The 23242-nt window shown below is 35.1% G+C and overlaps 1 protein-coding gene across 2 annotated transcripts in view; it reads left to right on the forward strand.

The window, feature by feature from the left end:
* The window catches only part of SPATA5 (spermatogenesis associated 5), a 307772-nt gene that overhangs the window by 189695 nt on the left and 94835 nt on the right, over positions 1–23242 (forward strand). The window lies entirely within an intron of this gene.

Genomic DNA, 23242 nt, shown 5'->3' on the forward strand with positions numbered 1-23242 from the left:
ATTGTCATTTTCCTATTACTTTGTAGGTCTTCATATATTCTGATTACTAATCTTTTGTCAGTTATATGTAACTCAGATGTCCCATCTCAGTCCTGTTGCTTGCCTTTACACTTTGTTTACATTTTATGTGGTCTTTTATCGTAGGGGAGTTTTTCGCTTTAATGTAGTCAATTTTATTGGTCTTTTACTTTTTGGATTTTTTATGTCTTCTTAAAGAAATCCTTCTGTACACTCAAAATCATCTTTTCGGTTAAATGCTTTAAAGTTTTACCCTGTAGATTTAGGTTCTTAATCAGTCTGGAGTTTTCGACCTAATATTTAGTGCTTCAGTGAACATACTCATGTATCTCCTCTTACAAAATGCACTATCCAATACAGAGGCTACTAGCTACATATAACTATTTAAATTTAAATTGATTAAAATTAAAGAAAATTTGTAGTTCAGTCCTTCATTCTCACACTAGCCACATTTCAGGTGCCTGAGTAGTCACACTTGTGGTTGATGACCACTCTATTGGACAGTGCAGATGTAGAATATCCCCACTGCTGTAATAAGGAGTCTTTTGCTCCCCTAGAGTCTTAACCAGGACCCTCTTCTTAGTGGGCTTTGATTCCAGTTACTCTGCTCCTGGACCCATAAGTGTGTTGAAGGGCAGCTAGCTTCTTATCTCTCGGTAGCTTCTTTCAAGTGAAAGACCTGCTCCCAAGTGAAAAGCTCCCTAAATAGAGGACTCATCTCTGTAGTCCTCCTTCTCCCGGATCCTGGCCTCCTTGTTACCTGCTAGTTCTCTAATTCCTTCAATTAGGTGTTTTTCTCCGGTTTTTCTAGTTATTCTGAGCAGGAGTTATTCTGTTCAAATGACTAGATCTCCATTGTCAAAAATGCAACTACCTAGCATTCAAGCTTGCGTTCCTTATAAAATATTGTTCATTATACGTGAGTTTGATTCCTTTACCCTTAATTTTGAACTTACTCTATTTGAATTAAATATATTTTATTTTTAAATGAATGTCTTTTTCTTTCTAAATCCAAATCTAGTTTTTTATTCTATCTTTGATTAGGCTTGTCTGTTGAGTAAAGAAACTGGTCCGTTTAAAAATATGCCATATTCAGCATTACCTTTAAAGATAAACATAAATTATAATAGAATATTTGCTTACTATTTCTAAGGTACTCATGTAAATAAAAAATAAGTCTAGGCTTTATCTGAAAAAGTACGTTGTTCGTTTATTTTTATATGTTTTGCTTGCTCAATCATTGAATGACTTTAATTCTTCTGAGAATACCAGTAAACTCCATGTGAATACTAGTGGTCTTAGAAACCTGAAGCTACTAGTAAAACTTTGCTGAAATATGATTTTGTGAGGAGAATTATAAAGCTTGCAGATTAACACAGTGAGACCAACCCAGCATGAAGCATTAAAGCTAACCTACCTGATACTGATTTCAATAAGGCAAGTACACATTAACATACTTAATGATATTACTGCAATCCTACCAACTTTAAAATAAATACTTCAGACTTCACTGTGCTCAGAAAGCATCTAGGAAATTGAAAACAGTGAAGTCTCTCTTTTTTTTTAAATATTCCCTAATGTTACAGGATTTTTATATATTTACCCATATGAAATGTTGACCTACAATGCAATATGCAGAGAATATAAGGTTGATGATAACTATTATTACTGATTATTACTGATAAATTTTTAGTTGCTGAATATTACAATAATAAATAACAAGTTCACTTTAAAGCACCACAGACAAGAGAAAAGCATAATATTCTCTTAACGGCCAATGAATAAATGATTTAACATTTTAAAGCATTTAATAAGACTAAAACCCACAGCATAGCTGTTTTCTGCTGTACAATTACCAGAAAAGTTCACTAGGTCATAGTAAAAGCAAAGAAGATTCATCTTAACATCTAATGTGCAGTGTACCTTTGTTGCTTAATCAAAAAGTGCAAAAGGACATAAAACACAGAATTGTATTTTCATCAAAATTTAAACCAGGCTTGACATCTTTAAAGTATGCCTCAAAAATTAGAAGAATAGAAATGTCATCACTTACACATGTATAGTCCATCCCAATCATTCCTGAAAAAAAGACCACACACAAACTTAGATTTTTAAGCCAAAAGGGCTTTAGCATATAAAGGGGGACAAAAGAGACTTAATGGCATCAGAACTAATGTCTCCAGTGTATTGAAAGGAAAAGTATAGTGTATATTCCTCCATCAGCCTCTCAGTTCACTTTCCACTGCTTCCTAGGGTGTGAAAGTAATTAATTCTCTACTTTATTGAATCATAAGGCTTTATGAAGCAACAATTTGAAATGATTTATGTAAATGTCTTATTATGTGGACGTTAGTCTTAGGGGGACAAATTAATCATCAAATTTCTTTTTATAAGGTAACTTACAGAGTTATACAGTTTCCATGTTATTATGTCACTCATAGGCTGTTTTATTTTATGTTTTACCATGTTTTATAAGTGATTCTTGGAAATTTTAAAGAATTTATGCAATTTAGCCTTTGTTTTTTGAGTGGCTTTGGGGATTCGAAGGCAGGAGAATGCCAACAGGAATTATCTGCTTTCCTGCCATAAGAAATAGTAGTATTTACAGGAAGAAAGCACATTCTATATAAGGGCTAGAGAAAAACTCATTGAAACCTCAGTGGTACTTTTTACAGTGGTTTTCCTTAGGGATACTTGGTATTACATTAAGACTGAGGCATTTAAAAAATATATTTTCTCTATAAGGAAAAGTAAGTCCAGCTTAATGAGTTATATTAAATCTAAGAGGTTTGAAAAGTTCAAAAAGGTATAAAGGAAATATATCAGTATTTTGGTTGCATTTTGATTAACAAGTTCATTTGTTTGAGTTTTTGAATAATGTTTAAATTTTTGAATAGTTAATTCAAAATTCATGATCAGTGCATGACCTTAAACATGAGATTTCCCAGTTTTATGGTGGTGACAAACCAAACAGTTTTTGGTCTCTTGGGCAAGACTGGTGCTTATTATAAGCAGCGGTAGAAGTAGTAATAAAAATAATGGTCTCCTATAAGGAGAATAATACTGCTGACTTAATTACATCTATTGACCAATTTTCTTTTAGGGTTACCCTCCCCCCCTCATAATATTATTATTCTTAAATAGCAAATAGGGAAAGTAAGGCAAAGACAAATCAAGTAACTTTAAATCTTCAACACCCTAGCAATTCATTCACTCATTAATTAGTTTATTCATGCCCCTTCTAGTTTCTGAAAGAAAATTAAGCTAATAATAACTTAATGATAGATATCATTAAGGTGACTTGAGCAGTTAAACAAGTTGACAAAGTAAAACAAAAACACGACTACTTTACACACTTCTCTCATCACTAAGGCATCATGCCAGTTAGTCACATAAAAAATAAACAAATAAATATGTCACACCAATTTGTTTTTTATAGAAAAGACTTGATCCAAAACATTCCCTGTTCTCGCAGTTATTTGCAAATAAATCTGAATCCTGTTGAAGCTAATTTGTAAGATACACAACAAAGTTTATCACAAATAGAAAGCTCCATGAGGTCAGTGTTATAAATTTCAAATTTTGATTTTTTTCTAGTACTAAAATAAATTGCTTAAAACTTCAGTTAAGAAGTTTCACTCTTTACTTTTGGATGGAAGAATCTCAGTAGTAGATGTTTCAAAATACAGTACACGTAGGGAGAGAGATTATGAGTTTACAAATGTGCAGATATACAGTTATGTTTTTAAAATCTAGATTATAAAACTGATATTAAATTCAAGTTTAACAACATATCTTATTAAGATAAGGATCTTAATCCTCTGTGAAAAGAAAAACAAAACAAAACAAAGCCCGGATAACAGGTTTCTTTTGGTGGTGATCTACAATGTATTAGGGCTATGATTTCCCTCTTGTTCTGCTGTCTCCTTATCCCTCAGTCATCGTAGGTAGAGCATCACACCAATAACTCTTCCTGTCAGTACTGGTGGCGACAGCCAGTCTGACCTGAAAGGAAACCAACACTCCTTCCCAACCTGGAAATGCTGGTTATTTATTTCACCACCCCCAACTCCCTGTAACTGCCCCCTACCACCACCACCACCACCGGCAGTCTTTGTTTATTTAAAATGCAGAATACCTCTTTCACATGTAAGCTGATTGGATTCTTTCAGTACTAAAGAACTTAACATAGTTTTCTTGGGCATTTCACACACACACAAAAGCATATAATCTTTCCACATTAGATCATTATTTCTAAACTTTAAAGAATTTCATATGGTGCATCCTGTAATAGGATCTTGGTTTATTTGCTGTTTGTTGGTCAGGTATAACCAGATGCAGAGATTGGATGAGGGTGAATAAAGTGAAATTACAGAAGCATATTTCTGAAACTTCCCAAGTTCGTTACTACTTTAATAGTGTTAGAAACAATGTCACTGTAATTTCCATTCCCAGTCCTTGTGTGTAATGTTAGCAAGATTCTTTCCGTGGGTGTCTTTACTATTTATAGATTTGTAGGAGCCATTTTTCTGGAATCCAAAACCCTTTCTTAGATATAAAACATTGAATAAAATGAGTTGAAAAGATTATTAATAATATTAGGCAAGGATACTGTCCTTTAGTTTCAAAGAAGGTGATAATATCAATGTTAACAGTGGCATTTGCTTTAAAAGACTAAGTTTCCTACTCCTGTTTTTCATTAGAACTATAAGCAAAAATACCAACAGAGTCTTTATTGCAATAATCAATTGTTTGAAAAAGTTGTCTAAAACCGTTAGATTTACACAGTTTATATTGGCCATACATAAGTTTATTATAAGTGGTCAAATATGTTTAAATATTACAATCCACCAATCCAGTCAGTACAACAGTTTAAGAAGGCATTGATTCTCTTATTTTAGAAATGTTATCTCAAATAATGTGAATAACCATTAGTGTTCATTGTAATTGTATACTTTTCCATACTCACCTCTAATATTTCTGTTACTTGCCAAATCCACCCCCTGATTAAGAGAACATAGAAATCTGCATGTAGCAGGTAATGTAAAGACAAACAAGATAGGGAATTTAATATGTTTTTCCTTTATCAGGCTCGCTGAGCATGCTCACTAGTTACATTCTAGTTTCCTTTTTATAAGCATATTTACTCTACTTTCATGGATGTGCTAAGAGGGAGGCAGGTGTTAATTTATATAAAATTCAAAATGTTAATTATAAATTAAGAGTTTTTGAGTGCTGAATTATAAATTCTATTTAAATAACATTAGCAATAGAAACTCTGGGATTTTGAAGCCTCCAACATAACGGTATATTAAGAGGATAATAGAAATCAGGTTGAAGGCATCTAGCATACAACTGCCCAGAGCCTTCTCTCTACATCTGCACCTAAGTCTGCTTGGTATTGTGGGGCGTGTGTGTGTGGGGCGTGTGTGTGTGTGTGTGCGCGCGCGTGCCTTGCCAGCCTCTTCCTAGAATTATATCTCTGCTTCTGAGTTTGTTTCTTCTCATATAGACATAATTAATTAAAGCTAGGACTTCACACAACACTAAAAATCACCACTAAGTAGGATCATTAAAAGCCACAACATCTTCCTACCCTAGGATTGGGTCCTTCCCCCCACCTGAGATTGGTATGTGATAAAATTGGCTTGCACTTTTAAAAATATTTTCTATTACTTGTTATAAAAAAGAATAAGATGGGTAGGAGAGGGAGAAAGATTAGGAAATGTGTTGACGTTTGTGGGATTAGATCTGGCATGTGAGAGGTGAACTGGAATTCTGGGGCTTCTCGTGGTAGTCTGATGTAACATGGATGAAGGGCAAAATGAAATTGGTACTGGTAGAATCAAGGCACAGATAGTAGTGGTGACACTGTAAGTTGTGGGAGAAGGGAAAGTCAGGTATTTGGGGCTCCCTCTTGGACCGATTTCTGAAGGCTTAATAGTCTAGGGAAGTGGGTCTAAGCCCCAGGTACAGAGCTCACACTTCATCCCTCTGGAGGAGGACAGACTCCTCCATGTCAGAGCTACTTCTCTTACAGGTCGGGGATACTCCTTGACCCCTGTGGGTTATAGACACTCTGGATTAGTAAATAAATGATAGGTATGGGTATAGATATAGAGCTAGTTAGGCGTATGAACCAGATTTCTCTCTCCAGACTTTAAATATAAAATAATGTTAATATTTGCATTGTACGAAAGGACTTTAATACAAACTGAACTTGGAGAATTTAGATGACCCGCAGAGACTGAGTGATTTTCAGAATCATTGATAACATCATTGTTTTGAATTTATGAAGGGAATTTTACAGTGGTAATGTAAGAAATTAAAATATAGCTCTAAATAGATCATGCCACTTTAAAATTTTAAATTTGAGATAAATGCTGTCGTATTATAAGCACTAGATATAAGTTACAGAGCTCATCAATGATATATTAGATCTGGTGTCTTTCCTATAAATTCAAAGCCACTAATCCTTATGTCAGAGTATATAAAAATCCCTACCTTTATGTAGTCTTTATTTTGTGTGGAATATTTGCCTAAACCAAGTTTTGGTTTTCTTCTGGACTAAATTTTTCAAAAGTATTTTACCATATATACATTGAACATTGTTCTAAGGGAATGAAAAATATCTTTTGATTCCTTTGCAGACCATAGAACTACTTTTGTTAATTCTGTGTCCTTAAATCTCTCTCTTTCTTTTTTTTTACTGATATGTGAAGCAAGACCTTAGTTTTACTCTTTTCCAAAGTTTGAAGTAAGAGATATGTAGCAGTTCACATGTTATGATCATTTCAGAGATGGACTTAAATTCACAGGGTTTTAGTACACACCAACCCTGAATAAAATGAAGAAATAAAACACTAGCACCAATTACTCTGTTCCAAAAGGTAAGACCACGTTCTGTGTGTTAATTTGTTTTCTACCATAACCATTTTATATGGTACTCAGAATTATGAGAGGAGTTACTGAGGGTACCTGAGGAGCTGATGCATATGTAACGTTAAAAGATTTCTTTAGTGGCCAGCCGGTGGTGCAGCGGTTAAGTTCGCACGTTACACTTCCGGGATTCGCCGGTTTCGATTCCGGGTGCCGACACGGCATCGCTTGGCTAGCTGTGCTGCGGTGGGCATCCCACGTAAAGTAGAGGAAGATGTGCACGGATGTTAGCTCTGGGCCAGTCTTCCTCAGCAAAAAGAGGAGGATTGGCAGCAGATGTTAGCTCAGGGCTAATGTTCCTCAAAAAAAAAAAAAAAAAGATTTCTTTGAAGAGAAAACTTCTGTGTGCCCATGGTTACCCAGTTGGGAATGCCCCTGTGCATACCATAAGCTTGGCCCTCCATTTGTTGTTGCTCATGGTTTGGAGTGGCTCCTTTGATTATTTGAATTTGGTTGCACTGAAAAAGCGAGCCTGTTGCTTCATCGTAAAAAGAAAGTGCTTGTCCAAACACGTCGCATGTTGGCAGTTTAGAGGCTGCTCTTTTGCTGTCTGGAACTTAGACAACTTTTTAACCTCTAAGGCAAGGTAGCTGGGACAAGGTGTCAGTTACTTTCAAAAAGTAAATAAATCATAGGCTTTGAGTTTCGGTATAATAATAAAGATCCAATGTCCTCACATGAGTTTCTCATTCCATGATTTTGAATCCTTTTTTTTTTTTTGCAGTGAATGCTCTACTTTCAAAGTAAAACTTTAAAACTGCACGGTTTAGAAAGCCAAGTACCTTGAGAGGAAGATTTTTAAGAATTCGCAAGGAAAGAACAGAGTTAACTTTAATAAAATGAACTAAAGAATTAAAAAAACGTATATTTGAAATTTAATCTTTCCTTGCCTCTTTTCTTTACCAAATCAGGAAATACCAGTATAGCTGTTGTGCGAACATCCTTGTATTTGAGAGAGTGACTTTGAATGTTTTAAATATTTTGTAAGCCAGTTAATCACTTGTTATAAGTTCACCTAAGACTTACAAATTTCTATGAATAATTCTAAACTTACTCTATAGAACAGTACTTCAAAAATTGACAAATATGGAGATAAAAGTCTTTATGGCTTAACTCTGTTCGGTTGCTAATATCTATCAACAATCTATATTTGCCAGGTTCCACTCCCAAAACCATAAATTGTACTTTTTCAGAAAGGCAATTAAAACACTAATCATTAGTTGAATAAAGAGACTATTTGGTTGAGGATAAAATGGTCTGCAAATAAATGAAGCTTGGATTGGCTAATCTTTATCAAGTAGTTTCCAGTGCTCAAGTATGTGCTGTAGAGTAAACATACCTTGCTGAGCAAAAATTGAGTGTTTCAGTGTTAGTTTCATGTGTTCTTATAACCTCCAAAACTATTGATAGAGTTAATCCTGTCACAAATTATCTAAAAAGAATGAACAAGAATATGCAAAATATAACAATAACAACAACAACATGCACAGATTAAATGAAAGTGTTAAGGCTTTTTACAGCTGATTGAAAAGTGTATTAGGATTGCTAGAGCCTTTTCTAGAAAGAGGAGATAAACTACTGATTGCCCAAGTTGCTGGTGCTTTATTCCATTTCTACTTAGCATTTTTTCAAATTTATTTTTATTATATCTTGCTTTTACGTTTTAATGCTAGGTTAATATTCTGGAGATAATATTACATTTTGGTTTTTATTGTTTAAAAAAGATATGCTAATGGTACTTCAGAGCATTGATCTCTAAACTTTTTTACTGAATATACCTATGAGTACTTTTTAGCATGAACCACCAATATAGTCACATTGATTTATAAATTATATACAAGTGCATTATACAACATATTAAAAAACATATAAACATATAAAACAGAAATTTAAAAGGATGAGATTTTATGTCTTAAGTATCTATTCTAATATCTTAATTTTATATGCAGGGGATCATTTTTCTCTTTCCTCTTATTTTTAAACTTTTTACTTTGATGTAATTATAGACTCGCAGAAAGTTGCAAAAAAATACTGTATAGAATCCCACGAACCTTTCACCCACCTCCTCTCAGTGATGACATCTTATATGACTACAGAACAATATTAAAACCAGGAAATTACTATTGGTATAATACTGTTAATTAGACTACAGACCTTACTCACTTTTCACATGCACTCATTTGTGTTTGTGTGTGTACCTGTGTGCACTTGGATGTGTATTTGGTGTATGTAGTTCATTGCTGTTTGATCCCATTTATAGATCATGTAATCACTACTACAATCAAGATACAGCATTGTATCTTGAATCACCACAAAGAAATTCTCTTGTGTGCTCCTTTATAGCTAAATACTCCCCTCTTCCCCTCACCTCTGTCTTCTGGGAACCACAAGTCTATATTCCTCTCCACAGTTTTGTCATTTCAAAAATATCGTATAACTGCAATCATACAGTAAGTATGTAACCTTTTGAGATTGGCTTTTTTCGGTAAGCATTATATTCTTGAGATCCATCCAAGTTGTGTCAATGCTTGTACCTTTTTATTGCTGAGTAGTACTCCACTGGATGGATATATCAAAGTGTGTTTAACCCTTCACCTGTCTAAGGACATTTATATTGTTTCCAGTTTGGGGCTAGTATGAATAAAGCTGTTATGAACATCCATGGAAAGATTTTTTTGTGAAGAGAAGTTCTTATTTCCTTGGGATAAATGCCCAAGAGTGCAATTGCTAATGGTATGTTAGTTTCCTATCGCTGCTGTAACAAATTGCTACAAGACTAGCAGCTTAAACAACACAAATTTATTATCTTACAGTTCTATAGGTTAGAAGTCCAACATGAGTCTCACTGGGCTAAAATCAAGGTGATAGCAGGACTGCATTCCTTTCTGGAGGCTTTAGGGGGTAATCTGTTTCCTTGCCTTTTTTAGTTCCTCCTAATATTCCTTTGCTGGTGGCCCCTGCCTCCATCTTTGAAGCCACCAAAGTTGCATCTCTCTGTACCGTTCTTCCATAGTCACGTCTTCCTCTGACTGACTCTCTTATCTCTCTCTTCCACTTTTAATCCTTATGTAATGTTATGTAATGTAATTCTTATAATTCCACTGTCCTGTTAGGATAATCTCCCCATTTTAAGGTCAACTGATTAGTAACCTTAATTCCCCTTTGCCAAGTAAGGTAACATATTCCTGGGTTCCAGGGATTAGAATATGGACATCTTCAGGGTGAAGAGCAGGGTGTGCACTATTCTACCTACTGCACATGCTCTATTAAAAACACTGCTAAATTATCTTCCAGGGTGGGTGTACCATTTTATGTTCCCACCAGTAATGAGTGAGAAATCCAAGTTCTCTATATTCTTACCAGCATTTGGTGTTTCGATCAGTGTGTAGTGATATCTCATTGTAATTTTAATTTGCATCTCCCTAATGGTTAATTATGTTGAACTTTTTTTCATGTACTTATTTGCCATCAGTATGCCTTCTGTGATGAAATGTCTGTTCAAGTCTTTTGCCCATTTTCTAATTGGACTTTCTGTTATTTTACCGTTGTATTTTGACACTTGTTTATATATTCTAAATACAAGTTCTTTGTTAGATATGTGATTTGCAAATAACTTTTCTCAGTCTGTGGCTTGTCTTTTTATCCTCTTTAACAGGTTCTTTTGCTTGTGGGAAACTTTCTAAAGTCTCGTTTCTCGCTTTATGTGAGTGATGCCACATGCTATAATCATGAATATCTCATGGGATTTTAAAGAAAATATTCACATAAGACTGTAATCATTGCTTAAAACTGTATTTCTGGTAACACTTTGTGTTCATTTGAATGCATTTAGAGTTGGACCCAGTGATGGGCTAGAACTGGCTCTTACCAGTTTGCAAAAGCTGCTTTTAAAATTTTCAGGAATGTTACAAATTAGTTTGTAAATGGTCAGTAACCATGGTTGGGAGTACCTTTACCATGGAACTTATCAGTCACTACGAATCACTGTTTAGAGGGGGAATTTGAACCAAGACTATCTAATTCTGAAGTTCATAATCTAATCCACATCACTAAACTATATTATTTACTGTGTGATATTCTGGAAACTTATAATCTTGAATAATACAAAATTGAAACAAAAATAAAGTAGCAAAAACCTACAAAGCAACTATTATAGTCTGGTGAAGAGAATGCCCTGACTTATTTATTTATGATATATATCTCAGTGGTTATTGATTTACTTTTTAAGAAAAGAAAAAGCACTCGATTTCTTGATAATTCTTTGCGTAGTTCCACTAGTAGTGTGCTGATAAATATTTAACAACCCACTCGCCAGAAAGAAACAAAACAACTTAGTGGCTGTCTGACCCTGGTCAATACCATCTCATATCTAAAATTGTCATAGTAATAATATATACCTCATAGATTCTGAAGCTTGTACAAGATGATGTTTATAAAGCATTTAACAGATAATGACTCAATAAATGTTCACTGTTTTATCATTATAGTCATCACCTCTGTAATCTCTACAGGGTAAGCTGAATGCCTTTCATAGTCGCAACAAATTTTACGCATTACATTCAATAAATTATGTACGTAACAGTAGTAAGAACATAGCTACCTCTATATATTACTACGATTGAAAAGATGAATTTTGAACCAACAGAATACTTGCGGGAAAAATTCTTCTTATTGGTATGGCACTGGACATAAAAATATACAATAATACGAATATATGTAATAGAATAGAGTAAATATAATTCATTCATTCCCTATTTACTAAATATCTACTATATGCTGTTGAATACATACATATATTCTGTTCTCTTGAGGGAAAAAGACTTAGGGTGGTATAAATAAGACAAATCCTTTTCTCAGAAAATATAAATTAAAGAGATAAGATGATTTTTAAATTACATGAAATGAACTATTTTGCAGTAAAACTAAAAATGACTTATTGATATGAGAATGCTTTTTTAGTATTCAAGCATCCCCTACCTACCACTTAACATCCTAGAAAATCATATGTCCTATACTTGAAAATGCTAACCAGGACCCCATTTCCCAAAATCCTCAACCAGTTTCTTAAAACCTAAGTAAATATAATGAAATGTCTTTAAATTAACAAATTATGATCTTAGGATGTAATATACTTAAACCAGGCTTCCTGCTGACCTAACAAACAAATCTAGCTGTTAAGGAACAGTTGCTTCGTTGACACTCAGAGGGCTTTCCTGAATGTCTACACACAATCTACCCTTTCCACCAATTGTATTTGGAATGTAACATGAGACTTTGCCCCCATATGTCCTGTTATTTAAAATGTTAAGTTTGAGGAACATAAGTATAAATTTTTTCCTATATTAACATCAGCTGAAAAATGTTGAATTAAGAGATATATATTCCCTGAGGTAGGGGGGTTAAACTGAGAAGCATTCTACCAGGAAAATGTTAACCATGGAGACCCTCTGCAGGTAGGCCTGCTTTTTGTGTTCTGGCTTACTTATTGGAGGAAGTACAGTATAACCAACAATAAACACCTGGTTAATGCTTCATGCTTTAAATACTTGCTTTTTAAATTCTCGTACAACCTTGGATGAGGAAATGGGGGTTCAAAGACCTTAAATTAATTTCACAAAACCATACAACTCCTCAGTTTAAGAACTAGAATTCAGATCTACTTCTACAGGTAATATCCAGGAACAGCTATTAGAAAACTTGAAAAGCAGCCAGGAAAACAAACTGAAGTGTCTCTCACATGGACCCAGTGTCATATGGTTTTAAATTAAATGCCTTTCCCATCCCCTCTGCCACTACAGGAGGTTTTAATCCCTGTCTCCAAATATTGCTATATGAGATAGAATTTGCAAATTCTTCCTTTCTGGTCTGACAGTAGCTGTTTTCCATTATACTATACAATCAGTTACCCTTGATAGTATTTTTTACCCATCCTTAAGTAAATATTTCTGAAGTCAGTATTTGCTGCAAAAGAATTAATAAAATGTATTAGGAAGTTTGCTAGAGCTTTTTGCTTTGCTTATTTCATAGAATCAAGTGAAAAATTAGACTTTCTTATTATATTTCACTTAACAATTCAATTCACAAGAAAGTCTATTTTAATACGGCAGTTTAACAGAGCATATCCTAACTGCCAGCTTCATGGAATCGTAGGGTATTGAAGCAAAGAGTCTTTTAATTTATGTTAGAGAGGAAGAAATGAGTTAATGAGGGAGAAAATCATGAATGAACGGTTGAAGCATTCTAGAGAATTCTAATGCAAATGAGATTAGCTACTAGGTCACTTTTGCATCAAGTGTTCTAGATAAAAGCAATGTGGTACTCTCTCAAATGGTAACTCATATCTGGCCATTCTGTTTCCTAGGTAGCACTCAAATTAGTTTTAGGTGTATTTCTATCTACCAACAGTCAACAATCAGAAAATAAAATTAAGAAAACAATTCCATTTATAACAGCATCCAAAGAATAAAATAATTCGTAATAAATCTACCTAAGGAAGTGAAATACTTACACGCTGAAAACTACAAAATATTCCTGAAAGAAATTAGAGAAGACCTATATAAATGGAAAGATATTCTGTGCTCATAGATTGAAAGGCCTAGCATTGTTAAAATGTAGGTACCAGCCAATGTGGAGGTTCAAAATAATTTCTATAAAACTTCCAACAGTGTTTTTTGCAAACATGGAAAGATCAGTCATCAAATTTGTATGGAATGCAAGAGGCCCCAAATAGCCAAAACAATACTGAAAAAGAAGAACAAAGTTAGAGGACTTATACTTCCTGATATCAAAACTTACTGCAAAGCTACAATAATCAAAACAATGTGGTATGAGCATAAAGATAGACTATATATAGATCAAAGGAATAGGATTGAGAGTCTGGAAATAAACCCGTGAATATATAGCCAATTTAATTTCCACAAAGGTGCCAAGACCATTCAATGGGGGAAATAATATACTTTGCAACCTGGGACAATTTGATTTCCACATGCAAAGAATGAAGTTGGATTCCTACCTCACACGATATACAAAAATTAACTCAAAATAAATCAGTCATCTAGATATAACAACTAAGATCATAAAACTCTTAGATTAAAAACATGGGGATAAATCTTAATGACTTTGGATTTGGCAGTGGATTCTTAGATAGAAAACCAAAAGCTACAAGGAAAAAACAGATTTAATGGAACATCTTGGCTTATAAACAGTAAGTCCAAACCACAGTGATAAAACTATGATGCAAATAAGCAAACTAGTTGGATCAGTGTAAGCAGATTATCTAACTATCCATTGATTTGGATAAATAATATGAGACCAAGTTTTTATTTGTCGACAGTTAACCTACATATAGCAACTAACATCCAGACTTTCTTGGAAGTTTTGTCAGACTCTACAAAGCTAACCATCAATGGTGGTATGGACAGAAGATACCAAAGTCTTTGGGGTAACACATTTAGATGATGAAGAGGGTTAGGAATATTCTCCAGAAGGATACTAAAGTGATTCTTATCAAACAGTATTAAGAAACAGTCATTGTTCTGTAGTTCATTGTGCTAATTGTTCTCCTTCCACTCTCCAGATCTACTCTTGCCTTTATCAGTGTTGGGTGTGTTTGTCTGTATAAGGAGGGGAGAGTGAGGTGACCTTTATGGACTGCGTAGCTCTGGCTTCCATTCCATTGGTTTCAGCCATTGGGAAACATCAACAGGAGATTAGAAGGTGGAGGAGAAAGAAGTCAGGATATATCTTCCCAGTCCCTCCCTGCTGTAGCATTGCGATTTTAGCATTGTCAGTGTCTCTTTATGACTGTATCGCCTATACTTTGAGTAGCCACCCCATATCTCCAACAGCTTCAGCTTTATTTAGGTTTTGATAAAACTGTCTTTTGCCCTTTCCCCCTTAGGCTCCTAAGCAGTAAGAGCTTCCTGTAGTTGCTAGACTTTGGGACCTTCAGCATCCCTTATGGGTGCTCTTAGCCTTTTCCAACTCTTCTGAAAATATTTCTTAAACTGATTTGTCTTCAAAATCCCTGCCAGAACCCTGGCTAATTTGCTGGTCTTCCAACTTAGTTTTCCTTTTCTATTGTTTGGTGTGACTTTGCCCTGTCAAATCATGGTAGACAGTCTGTGCTTAATATCACTACAGTAGAAGCCATAATGTTTTACACAGGAAATGGAGGACAGTGATTAAATCTTGGGAGTCAGATAAATAAAGGTAGATTAAGAGAACCTCTCCTATTAGTAAATGTTACTGCCTTTGTTCTTAGAAAAAGTTGAAATGTTGTAAATATTATTCAGTATTGCACTTAGAAAATAAGTGTTTTACCAGCAAATGAACTTAATTTTTACAATTTGCTTTATTATCTTCATTTCCCAGTCTCCAGAATACTCTTAAACTAGTAATTTTTAACATTCATTGGTTCATGCTAAAGACCATCTTCCCATAAAAGTGCATATAAACATAAACGTTTATTTGTGTTTTCAACCTGTTCTCCAATCCCTTGCATTCATCCAGGAACCCCCAGGTAAGCATACCTATCTTAACTGTTTTAAAACTTTCCATGGCATGCTTGATCAGGGGAGAAAAATGTTCCGTGGAAAGTGCCAGTTTTATCAGCAAGCTAGAAAAGGCCTTAGAAAGTGCTTGTAAGACAGAACTAGAACTGTAGGAGGAAATCAGTAGAGATCTTCAGTCCTTTGGACCCATTCCATATAGTCCAGCAGATCATGAAGACCTACTTTTTTGTAGAGACTGTCACAACACACAAGTTGGGAATCACCCTTTTATATGTAGATTGGCTATAGCCAAGAGTCAATGATAGTGATACCTTTTTTCACTTTTAATTATACTGTTTGCAATATGGAGCAAATGTTGAGTAATCTTTAGGCATTTATTATTTTTTTCACCTAGACTAATAATTTTGTTTCTAGAGTTCCAGTGAGTAATGGAGTGAGAATTAATCTTGAAAATCCTGCTACCTTATATCATTGAAAACACTTTGCCCACCTGCTCCCTGGGCCCAGGAGAGTAAACCCCTGGATGTCAGATTGCTAGATGATACCTTTAAGACTGATATATTTGTAACCAGCAGTTTTAAAACAAACAAGAAGGTATAATCCCATTTTACTGTTTGTTTGTTTCAATGGACAGGGTTGGATATATCTATCTAAGAATAGAAAGTGTCTGGAAGAAAATGATTTCTATGAAGAGAAATAGTGGATTGGTAGAAGAAACAGGATTTTTGCTTTACACGCTTCACATTTCTATACTGTTTGTTGTTGTTATTTTACCATGAGCTTGTGTTACTCAATAAAATAACAAAAATAGGTGAGGACAGGCGGACATCTTTTTGGCTTTTTTGATTATTCTCGCCTCATCCCTGGTTCCCTAGCTTCCATTAGTTAGCTATGTTCTCCATTTACTTATTTTTGACAACCTACAGGGTCTTCCCGAATTTTTTCTTTTTCTTTGTTCTGATTAACAGCCTCTCAATTTATTTCTTCATCGCCTGCCCACACCCAGGTCCTCAGATCATACATAAGAACTTCTACCTATTCACTCCCCGCCCACACACACCACTCATCTTTTTCTTGTCTTCACTATTCCAGTTATTCCGTTATTTTTGTTCTATGCCTTTGAGAATTTATTCTTTACAAAGAACCAAAACATTATTAGTTTATTTGTTTTTAGGTACGTCAGAAGATACAGTAGGCAAAATAAACACCGTAAGAACATACAAAAATTCCACTAAAAGGAGTTTAGCATAACTGAGGAATACAAGCTAAAGCTAAGCTCTGAGCTAACAATATTTAATGGGTACATATCCTATATAGAATAAAGTCTTTCCTAAATTTCCTTTTCCGTTTCCTGAATTTCATTCATACATGCTCATGCAAATACATCCAAACATACTTCCATTGTACCCTAACAGAAAAAAATCTTCAGTTTAGATTTATTTTGATTAAAATCAGATATTTAGTCCCAAATCCACAAATGTATTTATAATTTAGGAAAAAGAGGGCACTCCAACAAAACTATTATTCAGTGTACTTCTCAGCATAGCACAAGTCATGTCTGGATTTAGGTGGATACAGTTAGCTACTACTAAAAATCAATCATCAGTGGAGACAATGAATACTGAATATGGGATTTGTAAGACTTTGTGAGAATGACAAATAATGGAAAGAACGTTTAGAGATCTAATTCTAAGAAGAGCTGTTCAGGAGGCAGCTATAGCCAGGGTTGCTTTCTGGGGTATCTCTCTGTCCCAGAGACTTAGGCTTCATTGTTGAGGCTTGGTACTGTCTAAACCATTTCAGTGATGCCTGGCAGGGGTCTCCTGACAACCAACCTTCCAGGTAGGTAATGAGACTTCCTTGCCAGCAAGGAATACCATATAATACCACTGCAGTTTTTATATATAGATTCTTTTTTTCTTTTTTTTTTTTTAAAGATTTTATTTTTTCCTTTTTCTCCCCAAAGCCCCCCGGCACATAGTTGTATATTCTCCGTTGTGGGTCCTTCTAGTTGCAGCATGTGGGATGCTGCCTCAGCGTGGTTTGATGAGCAGTGCCATGTCCACGCCCAGGATTTGAACCAACGAAACACTGGGCCACCTGCAGCTAAGCGCATGAATTTAACCACTTGGCCATGGGGCCAGCCCCTATGTATAGATTATTTTTGCAGAGGTACATACTACCTAACAGACACTAAACTAAAATAAGTCTATCTCCTTCTCTTAAAAATACCCTTACTAGCAAATGAAAATGAAAACACACCATACCAACTCATTTGGGATGCAGCAAAAGCAGTGCTAAGAGGGAAATTCATTGCAATACAGGCTCACCTCAATAAACAAGAAAAATCTCAGATAAGCAACCTCAAACAACACCTAACAGAATTAGAAAAAGAAGAACAAACAAAGCCAAAAGTCAGTAGGAGGAGGGAAGTAATAAAAATTAGAGCAGTAATAAACAATATTGAAACAAAAAAGACAGTAGAAAGGATCAATGAAACAGAGAGTTGGTTCTTTGAAAAAATTAACAAAATTGACAAACCCTTAGCCAGACTCACTAAGAAAAAAAAGAGAGAAGACTCAAATAAATAAAATTAGAAATGAGAGAGGAGAAATCACAACATATACCACAGAAATACAAAGCATCATAAGAGAATACTATGAAAAACTATATGCCAACAAATTGGACAACCTAGAAGAAATGGACAAATTCCTAGACTCTTACAACCTCCCAAAACTGAAGCAGGAAGAAATAGAGAATCTGGATAGACCAATCACAAGTAAAGAAATCGAAACAGTAATCAAAAACCTCCCCAAAAATAAAAGTCCAGGACCAGACGGCTTCTCTGGAGAATTCTACCAAACAAACAAAGAAGATTTAATACTTATCCTTCTCAAACTATTCCAGAAAATTGAGGAAGATGGAGCACTCCCTAACACATTCTATGAAGCCAACATCACCCTGATCCCAAAACCTGACAAGGACAACACAATGAAGGAAAACTACAGGTCAATATCACTGATGAACATAGATGCAAAAATCCTCAACAAAATTTTGGCAAACCAAATACAGCAATACATTAAAAAGATTATACACCATGATCAAGTGGGATTTATACCAGGGACACAAGGATGGTTCAACATCTGCAAGTCAATCAACGTGATACAGTACATTAATAAAATGAGAAACAAAAACCACATGATCATCTCAATAGATGCAGAGAAAGCATTTGACAAGATCCAACATCCATTTATGATAAAAACCCTCAATAAAATGGGTATAGAAGGAAAGTACCTCAACATAATAAAGGCCATATATGACAAACTCACAGCCAACATCATACTCAATGGACAGAAACTGAAAGCCATCCCTCTGAGAACAGGAACAAGACAAGGGTGCCCACTTTCACCACCCTTATTCAACATAGTACTGGAGGTGTTGGCCAGAGCAATTCGGCAAGAAAAAGAAATAAAAGGAATCCAAATAGGCAGTGAAGAAGTGAAACTCTTGCTGTTTGCAGACAACATGATCTTATATATAGAAAACCCAAAAGAATCCTTAGGAAAGCTATTAGAAATAATCAATAGCTACAGCAAAGTTGCAGGGTATAAAATCAACATACATAGGGGCTGGCCCCGTGGCCGAGTGGTTAAGTTCTCGCGCTCTGCTGCAGGCGGCCCAGTGTTTCGTTAGTTCGAATCCTGGGCGCAGACATGGCACTGCTCATCAGACCACGCTGAGGCCGCGTCCCACATGCCACAACTAGAAGGACCCACAATGAAGAATATACAACTATGTACTGGGGGGGCTTTGGGGAGAAAAAGGAAAAAAAAATCTTAAAAAAAAAAAAATCAACATACATAAAACAGTAGCAAGAACTCAATCCCATTCACAATCGCAACAAAAAGAATAAAATACCTTGGGATAAATTTAACCAAGGAAGTGAAAGACCTATACAACAAAAACTATGAGACTTTCCTGAAAGAAGTTGATGTCGACATAAAGAGATGGAAAGACATTCCATGCACATGGATTGGAAGAATAAACATAGTTAAAATGTCCATTCTACCTAAAGCAGTCTACAGATTCAACGCTATCCCAATCAGAATCCCAATGACATTCTTTACAGAAATTGAACAAAGAATCCTAAAACTCATATGGGGCAACAAAAGACCCCAAATTGCTCAAGCAATCCTGAGAAAGAAGAACAAAGCTGGAGGCATCACAATCTCTGACTTCAAAGCATACTACAAGGCTACAGTAATAAAACAGCATGGTACTGGTGCAGAAACAGGTGCACAGATCAATGGAACAGAATTGAAAGCACAGAAAGAAAACCACACATTTGTGGACAGCTAATCTTCAACAAAGGAGCTGAGGGCCTACAATGGAGAAAAGAAAGTCTCTTCAACAAATGGTGCTGGGAAACCTGGACAGCCACATGTAAAAGAATGAAAATTGACCATTCTTTTTCACCATTCACAGAAATAAACTCAAAATGGATCAAAGACCTAAAGATTAGGCCTGAAATAATAAGTATTCTAGAAGAGAATATAGGCAGTACACTCTTTGAGATCAGTTTCAAAAGAATCTTCTTGGACACCATAACTCCTCAGACGAGGGAAACAATAGAAAGAATAAACAAATGGGACTTCATCAGACTAAAGAGCTTCTTCAAGGCAAGGGAAAACAGGATTGAAACAAAAAAACAACCCACTAGTTGGGAAAACATATTTACAAGTTATTTATCCGACAAAGGGTTAATCTTCGTAATATATAAAGAACTCACACAGATCAACAACAAAAAATCAAACAGCCTGATCAAAAAATGGGCAGGGGACATGAACAGAAATTTCTCCAAAGAAGATATACAGATGGCCAATAGACACATGAAAAGATGCTCATCATCACTAATCATCAGGGAAATGCAAATCAAAACTACGCTAAGATATCACCTTACACCTGTTAGAATGGCAAAAATATCCAAAACAAAAAGTGACAAATGTTGGAGAGGTTATGGAAAAAAAGGAACCCTCATACACTGTTGGTGGGCATGCAAACTGCTGCAGCCACTATGGAAAACAGTATGGACATTTCTCAGAAAAATTGGTAATAGAAATACCCTATGACCCAGCCATCCCACTACTGGGTATATATCCAAAGAACTTGAAATCAGCAACTCCAAAAGTCCTATGCACCCCTATGTTCATCGCAGCATTATTTATGATAGCCAAGACGTGGAAGCAACCTAAGTGCCCGTCAACTAATGATTGGATAAGGAAGATATGGTGTATATATACAATGGAATACTACTCAGCCATAAAAAAGGATAAAATCATTCCATTCACAACAACATGGATGGACCTTGAGAGTATTATGTTAAGTGAAATAAACCAGATAGAGAAAGACAAACTCTTGATGACTCCACTCATAGGTGGAAGTTAAACATAGAGACAAAGTGAAGTGAGTAGTGATTACCAGGGGAAAGGAGGGGTGGGGGGAGGACACAAAGGGTGAAGTGGTGCACCTAGAACATGACTAACAATAATGTATGACTGAAATTTCACAAGGTTGTAAACTACCATAATCTTAATAAAAAGTTAAAAAAAAAAAAATACCCTTACTAGCAAGAGGAAATCCTCCATGCCCCAGTCTAACTCAGTTCAGTCTGATTTAGCTTGGGAGAGTAAAGTAGTATATCAGTCACTTCAGCTAATATTTACAGAAGCTATGTAGAATAATTTGTATTGGTTTAGTTTTTAATATAACTTAATAATTGGTGTAAGCTAACTTACATGTAATAAGTCCTTTAAATAGTTGAAATTATTAATAATCTCACTGCCTTTGTTCTTACTTAATTGTCCTATCTCAGGGTACATATATATAAGCAAGTACCCTTGGGTATTTTGATGCTAGATCAGTGATTTAAACTGTCAACTATATTTATTACTGCTTCCAAGAAAGGTCACTGGGGTTTAAAACAGCAGATTAAGCAGGTGAGGAAAAGCATGGGACATAAGTAACACATATTCATTTTAATGTCTTTGCCATTAATGGAAAGTTTAGTAAGCAAAGGAAACAGATTATGACAAATTTGATAATTATAATATGTGAGAGAGAATTTAGAAATATGGGATTAACTTTGGTCTTACTGAGATTATTTGTTTTGACTGAATGTTAACTGCTTCTTTTTTAAGATATATTTTTAAAGACTAAAAATAATAGCATGTAGATATAGAAATATAGTCAAACACTATGTTTTATTTTAATTAACCTTTGAAATAAGTTAAAGTGAAAAGTAATACTCATTTTTCCCTGTTTATTTTGAATATTGAAAATATAGGTAGTGATTTCACACATTAAACTGAGTCTAGAGCTGAACCAGTGAAGACAAAGTTGACATATCAGATTTGCCCACTCTTCCATAGAATATGTTCATGCTTTAATGAGGTCTTAAAGTTATCTTCTAATGCTAATTGTAATGATGTAGGTGATATGGATCAATAATTTTATTTTTTAAATGTTAGAAATTATTGGATACATTGTGGATGTTTCAGTGATCTCTAGACTTTATTTGTATAATAAAGTGTGATCAGAATGTTTGAACTTGGAGTGGGCCCCGTGTCCCAGTGGTTAAGTTGATACACTCCGCTTCAGCAGCCCTGGGTCTCACTGGTTCGCATCCTGGGTACGGACATGGCACTGCTCATCAACCCATGCTGAGGCAGCATCCCATATGCCACAACTAGAAGGACCCACAGCTAAAAATATACAACTATGTGCCAGGGGGCTTTGGGGAAAAAAAGGAGAAATAAAATCTTTAAAAAAAAAAAAGGAAGAAAGAAAGAATGTTTGAGTTAAGGAAGATGCCAAATATAGCAGTCCAGTCCCTCTCCTTTTACAGATGAGCAAACTGAAGCTCAAGAAGTAAAGTGAATAGCTTCACCAAGGTCACACAGAGAATGAGAACAGACCTGTGGATTTTTTTTTTCATGTATAACAACTTCAATAGGGAACTTCTACAGTGATCACTGTTTTACAGATGAGGAAACTAAGATTATGAAAAAATAAGAAAATTATCAACCAATTGGCAGTTTTAACAAAGTATAATTATACTTTTAAGCCCTTCTTTCCCTTTTTGAGATATCATTGACATGTAACAATATATTAGTTTCAAGTGTATAACATAATGATTCAATATCATAGATCACAGTGCCCCCCATCTTGTAACTTCCCACCCATTTGTCTTCCCAAAGTGCTGCTTCCACGTTCCAGATAACTTCACTGTTTTTCCTACTCTCAACACCCACCAAAGAAAAGTTCCTAATTTCATTCTCTCTCCACCTTCTGGGATATTTATTGCCTGAATGAATCTCTGAGTAGTGTGTTCAAATAGTGTAACAAGATGAAACAAGCATTCTAATGTCAGAGGAGCTCCTTGGGGGCTGAGGAGCTCTTCTCTTCTGTCTGTCAATCTGCCCTAGTTCCAGTCTCGCTTCTCATTCTCTCTTGTTCTTTAGTTCATTCCTGAACTGCACGGAGTCTCTACCATATGATCTCTTAGTAAGGGCAAATATAAAGAGGAAAGGATTTTTTTTTAAATACATAGAGAGACTGTTTTTAAGTTGGTAATTAAGAATATAACAGACATTTAGGACGCTAAATTTCATGTTTCAAGATAGCAAAAGAATATAGTCAGCACAGTGTCATGAGATCTGACCTATGACAGGTTTTTTGTGGACATTTATAGGAGACATTCCACTTTTTTTTTT

The sequence above is a fragment of the Equus quagga genome, chromosome 3, assembly GCF_021613505.1.
Source record: "Equus quagga isolate Etosha38 chromosome 3, UCLA_HA_Equagga_1.0, whole genome shotgun sequence".
NCBI classification, from domain to species: Eukaryota; Metazoa; Chordata; class Mammalia; order Perissodactyla; family Equidae; genus Equus; species Equus quagga.